The 9,634-nt window shown below is 45.0% G+C and overlaps 1 long non-coding RNA gene across 1 annotated transcript in view; it reads left to right on the top strand.

The window, feature by feature from the left end:
• Positions 1-1,071: 1,071 nt before the first annotated feature.
• The window catches only part of LOC147733212 (uncharacterized), a 163,172-nt gene continuing 154,609 nt past the window's right edge, over positions 1,072-9,634 (top strand). The window contains exon 1 of the long non-coding RNA XR_015308707.1: positions 1,072-1,425. This is a non-coding gene — a long non-coding RNA (uncharacterized LOC147733212). The remainder of the gene's footprint in view (positions 1,426-9,634) is intronic.

The following is a 9,634-nucleotide window of genomic DNA, read 5'->3' as shown; positions in this document are numbered from 1 at the left end:
AGTACATTTAGTTTTCATCAATCTTACTGGTTCTGTATGCTTTAAAAAGTTTACGTTAGCAACTATTCATCTAAAAGGGAGTCAAATGAAACTAACGAAATTATTTTTCATGAAGAGCCACGATAGACTAATACGGGCCACAATTTTGGGACTGCCCGGGCCTAATTGCTATCCCAGTCTGAGCATGGTAATTACCCACAACACGGCTTAAAAAACATATTGCACCAAAAATAGCAATAGACACACTAAAATGCTGAAACACGGTATTCAATCTTGAGACTCACTATAAAATTCTTAAATTGATGATTTAGCAGATTCCCATCACTTGGCTAGACCTCCACTTACTACACAAACATCTTTTGAAAACAGGGTCTTCCAAAAGGTTATGTCGACCCCCAATCATTAAAGACGGGACTGAATATCACGCGCACTACACCAGGCGGGTACGAAATGAGCGGGAACGCGGAAAGAGATGGGAAGCGCCCCTGTGTGCGCCAGCCCGAGACCTTTCTCTGACGTCACGCTCGGAATACAAGCTCTTAGCCAGTGGCAGCGCAAGTTGAGGATGAGAAGGGAGGGGCCAGATCCAGCAGGGTGTCCAACTAGTATGGATCCCCGCATACCTACAGCTATGTTATGAGAGTAATAAGCACAGTAATCGTCCTTAGCCTCTTTGAGTGCGACGGCCATCTTCAGATTTACTACTTGTAACACTCTTGAGTAAGGCTTCTGTTAACCAACGTGTCATTACTAATACAGTGCCCTCCAGTACTAGCAATATGGAAACAATGTGTTCTTTATATTTTTATTTTCCAAAAAAATAGCTGTAAAAGATCCCAACATTTTGTTTAATGACGTATTGGTCTGAAATTGTTATTTTTGAAGAATGCTCTAGATTTAATTCCGAATCCATTTCAGTTCTCGGCAAGCTTTTTCCTTATGATTCTGCTATATAAACATTCTTCTGGTGCCTGTGCAAGCTATCGTTGATGGCTGCCATCTCAAGGTCAGGCGGTAAAACTGCCGGGTTGTCAGTTTAATTGGTCACGCCCTTATACTAACGGAGAAAATGACAAACTAGAAAGCATTTGCCTGACTCTAACATGGTTATAGCGGTGGCGCGTATCCTCGTCCATATGTGCAATCTGGTTTGTGTAGTTCCTGTCACAGTTGCGGGGGCGCGCAGAGGGCACAGCCTGGCTGCCAGGGACTGGTAGGGGAGGGCAAAACTGCTCTCAGAAGCTCTGCGCGTTCTGCTGTAACCCCGCCCCCTGCCTCCCTCATCTTCCTCCGCTGCTTCCCGGCCCCGTTCCACAGCCCTAGCCCCGCTGCCGTCTCCGTCGTTCCCCACCAGCACCATGCCGGCCGTGTCCAAGGGGGACGGGATGCGGGGCCTGGCGGTCTTCATCTCGGACATCAGGAATTGTGAGTTTGTGGTTGCTTTATTTACTGGATAGAGAAGGGGGTAATTGAGGAATGTTGTTCACTGATGATTAAGAACTGTACAATAATTAGAGAGTTGTAGCTTTCACTAACCCCAATGAAGGTTACGTATGGTGGGCAAGAAGCGTGGCGTTCCCTAGGTTGAGAAGGACTGTCTTCTGAGCAGGGTTGGGCAAGAGCGGTCCTTTTCGCTAGGCTGAGTAAGGGCTGCGCCAATCACAGAAATGGTCAACGGATGGCATGTCTCTTTTAGTGGCATGGCTGTGTGATGCACTGTTAATTCGTGTGGCCAAGTGTCTTGTGTAACGGAACTGGTGCTCGTGTAAAGCGCTCCATTACCTTCGGGTCCAACTCGCGCTATATAGAACTGCCACAAAAAAGTGATGTACTCTTCACTGCAATGGCCAATGGGCGTAATATTCGCCGAGATGAATAAGGGCTTGTTATTCACTAGGGCCAAACGAATATCAATTTTACTCTGGTGGGTAAGAAGTATACTGTACACTGCTGCGCAACGGATTTATCATTCACCGATGTGTTCAAGGTTATATCAAATATAATAGGTGTCACAGAAAATAGAGGTTTTAGTGCGGATATGGGACGTAGCATTGAGTGAGGTGATAAAGACTGAAATGCTCTAGGATGCCACGGTGTGCTACCAAATTCTGGGATCTGGGGACCGTCTCTGCAGTCAAGGGAAGTGCCATATACGGCACTGGGGTCAAGGGTTGTACTTCTATGGAAGGAGAAGGGTAACGAATTGATCAGTAACTTTATCGGAAGGAGTGTGCACCAACCACTGGTACAGTTAATTAGTGTAATGTTTGCTAGGGTGAAAGGAGAGTTTAACAGTCACTGCACGGTCATTAGATTGAGCAAGGACTGCACTAATTGTTGTTTTGGGCAATGGTATTCCATTCTCGGCTAGGTACTGATACCTACTGCAATGCCCGTTATGTGACTGGCAACAGGTGTTGTAATCACTTGATTGGTGGGGCAGGCATGCCTAACAATAAATAAACACATTAATCATGTATCTTTATATTCTTAAGGGGCTATTTTTGATGAGTGTACAAGTCAGAAGGGCTTCGAATTAGTCACTGCTGTACTAGTTAAGAGAGAGTGTCCTGGCTAAGGAAAATGCATTTGGAGCAGCATGGTTCGTGTATTTGCTATTCAAATGTTTGATTGAGGAAAGTTATTTGCAATATTTAAGGACGAATTCTGATAGCTGGTTTATAAGAGTTCACTGAAAATAACAAAGAACATATCCTTCACCAGTGACAGACTTAAGGGATGACACATAGAGGAAGAGGAAATGGGCGCAACTACTACACCAAAGCAAATGATAAACTAATGACTGGTGCGTGGTGAGGAGGATGAGGACTGCCCCTTTAGCCGAAATCATTTCTGGGTTAATGGAATTGAAAGTGCCAGGGTCAGATGTGAGTGCACAAAGAAACTTGTTCTTCAGTATGGCATACTGAATGGACACTAGATGGTTCTTAACTTAAGTTGTAATCGTGGGTTAGGGCATTTGTTTCAATTCTTCTCAGTCGGATCTCGGCGGTTCCTTAATTGTTGTCCTTGAGCTACTGAATGGTGTCCCATGCCGTTTAAATTGTCATAGTTAATATACAGGGCTATGTAGCTTGTTGTTGTTACTGAGACTGGATTTGTGGTTGGAGAGGAAACATTGTTTAGAATCCCTAAAATTTATAGTGTGAGACCTACATGTATCCTGAGGTACAGTGCTAGACTGGCCATGCTATTTTGTATCTGCTGCTACCGAATTAAACTATTTAGCTATGGTTTCCTGAAATTTGGTTGCAGGTAAATTTCAGTGTTCTCTTAAATTGTACTGTCTCCTTGCTGGCTTGTAAGAAGGTTTTCAACTTGGACATGGGAGAGAACCTGCTTTATTTGATGCTGTGGATTAAATCTGCAGTACGTAGAAATTGGTTGCCTTGGACGCTGGGTTGTATTTAATCTCTTTGATGCAGTTGGTCGCGGATGGCTCTATTAAAGTTTGTAGCTAGAGTTCAGTATATCTTTATGAAGTGGTTTGCTTCTTTTCTGCATGAAGGCTTTCAGAATGTAAAGCTTAATCAAGTTATTTCACTTTCCTCTGCTCTCGGATTTGTGTTCACCCAAGGTTTCCTTGTTTTTTCGATCTATATGCCAACCTCTAATGAACCTAATTTCCAGCCATTAATTAGTTGGTATACTTTTTTGCCTAGGATACCCAGCTTGTCAGCACAGTTGGACTCCACATCTAATTGATTAAGAACTTGTTGGTTGACGTGCAATGCTGTCTGATGCCAAACTTGTCCTAGGATAATTGGTCAAGACAGCGGTCCCCTTATTTGGAGCTCTTCCCACCAGGCAGTTGCTTTGCCTGCAGCCACCCTCACCCCTGAAGCAGGTGCCCCTTCTTTCCTGTGAACTCACCAGTATAATAATGTGGGACTCACTTTGAAGGACACTTTATCTATGAATGTGCATGTTAATACCTTCATCAAACACATAGGGTTTTACCATGCCTGATTCGAATGAGTGGCCATTAAGATATCGGCAATGGTTAACTCTAGGTTGCTGTGCTTTTTGCGTTTTGATATCCACCAGATGATTCTCCTGATTGCAAAGAGCCTAGAATATTTGAATTTTCTCTGTGTTCTGGCTTAAATAACGGGCCTTGTTGCTGGAAGTAAAAGTGTCCTTCAGTAATTGCTATAATATCCAATTTTAAACGTGTTAGCTTTATACCAGAATTCGAATATTGTAAAGTATTCAAAAACATTTTAGGTTGCCTTCTCCTTACTATGCTTTTCTGAATAATGATATTTTTAGCTCTTGAATGTGGTGGTGCAAGATCGTGGTGCAAGATCGTGGTGCAAGATCATGGTGACCTTTGGAGTGTGTCTTGGCAATTCCCTTCCTGCAGAAATGTAAACCTCCAACATCCATCACATCTGCAGACTTTTCTCCTCTCCCTCACTTTGGGCACTCTTACAGGTTCTTTTACAGACTCTGCCGTAGAGGCACCTGTAAGAGTGCACTATGTGAATGCTCTCATTCTTTCATTGATGCATTCATTCCAAAGGAGACCATAGGCGACTTACATACATATTCGTCCCAAAGAACTAATACAAATCCTTTCTTGCTGCTAGGCACCAAAGTGAGCTAACCTGCATGAGGCATGAGACATGAGCGGCACTCAATTCCTGTCACCAGTAATTGTTTTCTGTCCCTTCATGCTTCCTACACACTGACCACTGTCATATCAGACCCAGTTGTAAGCCAAGAAACCCACCTTAGAAATCAAAAGTTACAGCCACTTTTAAAATCATCCATCCCAACGCTTTCAAGACAAGTTCTGGCTAACCCCAAGCATTGCCCCTTTGATCTCAGTGACTCTAAACCACGTAATTGGAAAGCCTGGTGCAAAGTTGTCTGCAGAGGAATGGAAGGCAAAATCTCTGCAGTGTACCTGATGGTGGGTTCCTCATTTATGTACGGAACCCTTACCACATTTACTGTCTTTTCCGTTATCACCTTTATGTACTAGACCCGTAGCACATTTATGGACTCTACTGTTATCATATGTATGTTCTCTACCCTTACCACATTAACATACTCTGCACTTACCATGTTTATGTACTCTACCCTAAGCACATTTATGTCCTCTACCATTATCAAATATATGTACTCTACCAGTACCACGTTGAGTATATGTAATTCAAAAGAATGTACGTTAAAAAAAACCTAAAAGAAAACGAATATAGTGGCTTGCCTTTCCTTTACTTGTATCTTCCTCTTAAGAGTTTTTCTCAAGGAAGAGTTGCAGCTTAAAAAGCTGTTATAGTGGAGGTAGTGAGGACAGTGTATCTCCAATGTAGAATTACTATGTGATTCGTTTATACATTTCAAGTCTGTACCAGTCTGCCATGAGCCGCCTCCACTCCAGAATCCTCATCAGAAAATAGTGTCTCATTCCGTGGAAGTCAGGTTGTGGGCTGGGGAAGCAGTACCAGACTGGATTACTGTGTGTCTAAGATTCAGTATTATTCTGAGAGTTAAGTAGGATAATGCACTGCTACTACTCAGTTTCTCATGCTTACTGCCCGGCTCTCCCTGTGCACCCGCCCCTCTCCCCGTGGTTATCAAATAGGTTTACTAGCAACCAGGGCCGGTTCTAGGATTTTTAGGGCCCTGGGCAGAAAGGGAATGTGCTAGGCCCCTCTAAATTGCATAGAGGTGACCCATTCTGGGTTGTCTGTATCTAAGTAGATGCCACCTGCTCCTGAAGCTGCAGCACCTCTCTGTCAGCCACCTACAAAAACACCTTAACGCATCAAAGGCTGAAGGTGTGAGGTTTGCTCATCTCCAGAGAGGGTTAATACTGCCAGGGAGCTAAACAGCAGGGCAATAGCCATCTGCGTGGGCGGGGGTGCATGGAGACATATTTACTGTACAAACCAGAGAAATGTTTCTTCTTGCAACTTGCCCCTTACCTCGAGTTACCCTTGCCTAGGAGTGAGGCCAGGGTAGAGGGGCCTCCTAAGGTGGTGCACTTGCAAAGGTGGCACCTTTCATGCTGTGGTCAGACTCTGTGCGGGCCCTAAGTTGGAGGGCTGACTACGGGGCCATGGGTAGCTGCCCACACTGCCCATGCCTAAAGCCGTCCCTCCTTGAAAAAATATGGCCACACTTAGTGCCCCTTGGCTGACTCCACCTGGGCCCGCTGTCCTTCAGAGAGTCCTCCCTTTCATCTGAGATGGCTCCCAAAGGAGATGATGTATTTCCTGATGATTTCATGGAAATATGAAAACTATTCACCCGTTCGTTAGCTGGCTGACGCCTATCAGCAGGGAAGAGGCCTGAGAGAGGGGGATTTCTCGAGAATTCTTCCTGGGAGGCTCAATTCTTCCTATTTGTGCCTTACGCCAGATGTCTTCAGAATGGGGGACCTGAATTGATGTCAAGGGGGGACGCCAGGCACTGGCAAAAAAGAGCATCATGTTGAAAACTCTGGTTTGCTTTTAGCTAGGAAAAACAGACGGTGGTCCCCTCTATAATGGGCCATCAGTAAGCTATCACCCATGTCCTGGCAGTGTAGGTGTCTAATGGGGGAGAGCTCCAAACAATACCCAGAGCCCCATTCCTAGAGTTTCTGATCAAGAATACAATAGCCCTTGTAGATAGTTTTATTCTTTAGAAGACCCGGCTGTTCGTAGCGTGTTGAGAATCCGATATTTGATTGCATTACCACTACAATGATTGAATTGTTGAATATGTTTAGAGCTGACCGTTTTAATCCATAATTAGTAGAACATTTGTTTTTATTTAGGGAGGGTCTATTTTTTTTTAAACGAGGGGTTGGGAGGCTCAGTGCTAAAAGTAATTTTTTCTTTTTAAGATCACTACCATAGGCTGTGGGGAGCCCAAGAATAGCCTAGAGACGAATGTTGATAGCCTCCTGGCACAGCGATAACGTTCCGTGCTTTTGGTTTCTCTTTAGGGGGTACTTCCTTTGGTGAGTACCGGCAGAATATTGCTGCACACTGTTGATCCCTGCTGCCACTTGGGCACCAGGAGGCTCGCCATACAGCATGTCGGTTCCGTGTTGTAGACTCGCCCCCTCATCGGAAGTAGGACTAAGAGTGGGAGACCTTAGTCTGTGTGTTGGCCCCCCGCCCCCTCCTTTCGGATGACAGCCAAACTGCGAGGGTGGAGATGGCCTTTTCTGGAGGTGTGGCAGTTATCGAAGCCCTGGCCCTGTTAGTAACGCTTGCTCGCACATGGCAGGGTCCGATAATTCCTTCTCTGCCTTCGTTTATCGTAATGTACTGTGCTCTCGCCCTTCTCTCTTATTGTTTTTCCACCGTGCCTCTTTCCCCGCTAGTTGCTGGGGATTGGGGGCAGGAACAGGAAAATCTGACTGAATTCTCCGCATTCCTACACTGTCCAAGGGATTGTGTATGAACAGCAGGGCTTGGAGCAGTGTAGTGGACGGAAGGCTGCTTGCCAAAACGAATTTCACCTTTTGTGCAATTTAGCAGCATCAGACCTAAAGCTACGGTTCTTTGGGTGGATGATATTAACTCTGAGTTGACTGTCTATACAACGCACCCAAGGAACTGAGTTACTTCTTGGCACTGTGTGACAATGTGCGAATATTGGTGGAGTGTGTGTTTGTCAGAGCCAATGGAAGTAAACACCCCTTAACGTTGATAGCTTTTTGAGAGGCAAATGCTCATGCTTGGTCTCTTGCCCTCTCTTCGAAGAATGCCAAGTTGTGCCAATTTTGCCTTTTTGCATTGTGACTAACTTGGTGAAAAATACAAACTACTAGACACAGACCTCTGAGCCCTACAGCACTTCTGACTTATTTCGATAAATAGTAACTTGTGTCCAGATCGAACTGTCTGTGCCAAGGAGTCAGACACAGTTACCTTCTCCAGGAACAGGTGATTCACCTATCCCCCCCCATCATCTGCAACACAAGTTGGTATTTGTACTTTGACTTGGAAGCACTCGGTTTATTTCTAAGCCGTACCTATCTCGGTGACACATTAACTTTGCAGATTCTGTTTCTTGGTTCATGTTGTCTGCTGACACTGAGAATCAACCTTCAGCATGCAGATTGTCCATAAAGCGCCCCATAGGAGATGCAGGTCATGTGCTGTTTTTCTCGGTGGAGTTCTACACTGTAGCGCAACACACATTTGGGCTCCTTTACTGTTGAAAATGGCTTTTTATGCAGGGTCACCCCCAAACGTTTTGCCTTCCTCTTTTTTGTTGACTTTAGGACTCTGGACACTTTACCACTGCTAACCAGTGCTAATGTGCACATGCTTGGTACTCAAAATAGGGTAGCATTGGCTTATCCGTGATTGGCATTTTTAATTTAATTTACTTCCAAGTCCCTAGTAAAGTGCACCACAACGCATCCAAAACGCCTCAGCCAGACTCATACTAGACATCCCCCGCCAAGCTCACATTTCCGATCATCTGAAAGACCTCCACTGGCTCCCTGTCAACAAGAGAATAACGTTCCGTCTCACCCACGCACACAAAGCCCTCTACGATCTAGGACCCGAATGCCTCAACACGCGCCTGTCCTTAAACACCCCCACCCGCCAACTACGATCGACCAATCAAGCCATTGCCGCAATTCCGCACTTCCATAGATCCACCATGGGGGGAAGATCCTTCTCCTACTTAGCGGCCAAAACCTGGAACTCTCTCCCCACCCACCTCCGCCTTACACAGAACCACCTCTCCTTCAGAAAGCAACTAAAAACTTGGATATTCGACAAGTAAAGTACCCCCCTCCCTCAAGCGCCTTGAGACCCTCTGGGTGAGTAGTGCGCTATACAAATTTTTGAACTTGTCCAGGGCCTGTAAATTAAATGCTACTAGTGGGCATGCATCACTTATCGTGTCACCCCCTTCAGTAGACCTTAAACATGGCTCAGGCCTGCAACTGCAGAGCCTGTGTGTGCAGTTTTAAACTGCAATTTCGACCTGGCAAGTTAACCTACCTGGACACAGGAACCGGGTTTCCCATCACAAACTATTACCAACACCAGACAAAGGAATTTTATATGGACGCATATTTATATAAAAATGGACATTATATAAATCTTTTAGTAATGACCTGATTTTTTTAAATGTTATGTAAAACATAGTCTGCATTTCTTGTGGGGTAAGCTTCAGTCAGTTCACATTTTGAGTCATTGGTATAACTTGGGCGCTTAAACGGGCAGAGGAGAACAACCAACCATATTTTGTGAGTTGTGACATGAGGGATTCTGGGAAACGTAGTTTACAGCTAGAGACGATCCCAGTGAAGGTGGGGTTGCAGCATAGGTAGTCAGTCATCGAGAGCAGTGAGTTCTGTATAGATCGTTGAGATGAATCATCTGGAAGGAGCGGGGGTAGGGTGATATAAGAGCACATCGCACACAGTTACTGGGGCTGCTGCAATTGCTAAGAAGAAACGTGCTGGGCACTGCAGGAAACCTGATCGTGTTGTTAAGAAGCTTTGACGGTGATTCTGGGAAAGTGGGCAGACCACCAAATTGGATGCTGTGAGAATCGTTGTAAAACAGCACATGTCACTGTGAGCTAAATAATAGTACAATTGGTTTAAGGGAAGGGGGAAGCGATTCCTGACCAGGGCATG

Source organism: Lissotriton vulgaris, chromosome 2_1 (genome assembly GCF_964263255.1).
Source record: "Lissotriton vulgaris chromosome 2_1, aLisVul1.2, whole genome shotgun sequence".
Lineage (NCBI taxonomy): Eukaryota > Metazoa > Chordata > Amphibia > Caudata > Salamandridae > Lissotriton > Lissotriton vulgaris.
The sequence above is the reverse complement of the archived record's forward strand: the minus strand, read 5'-3'. Positions and strand labels throughout refer to the sequence as shown.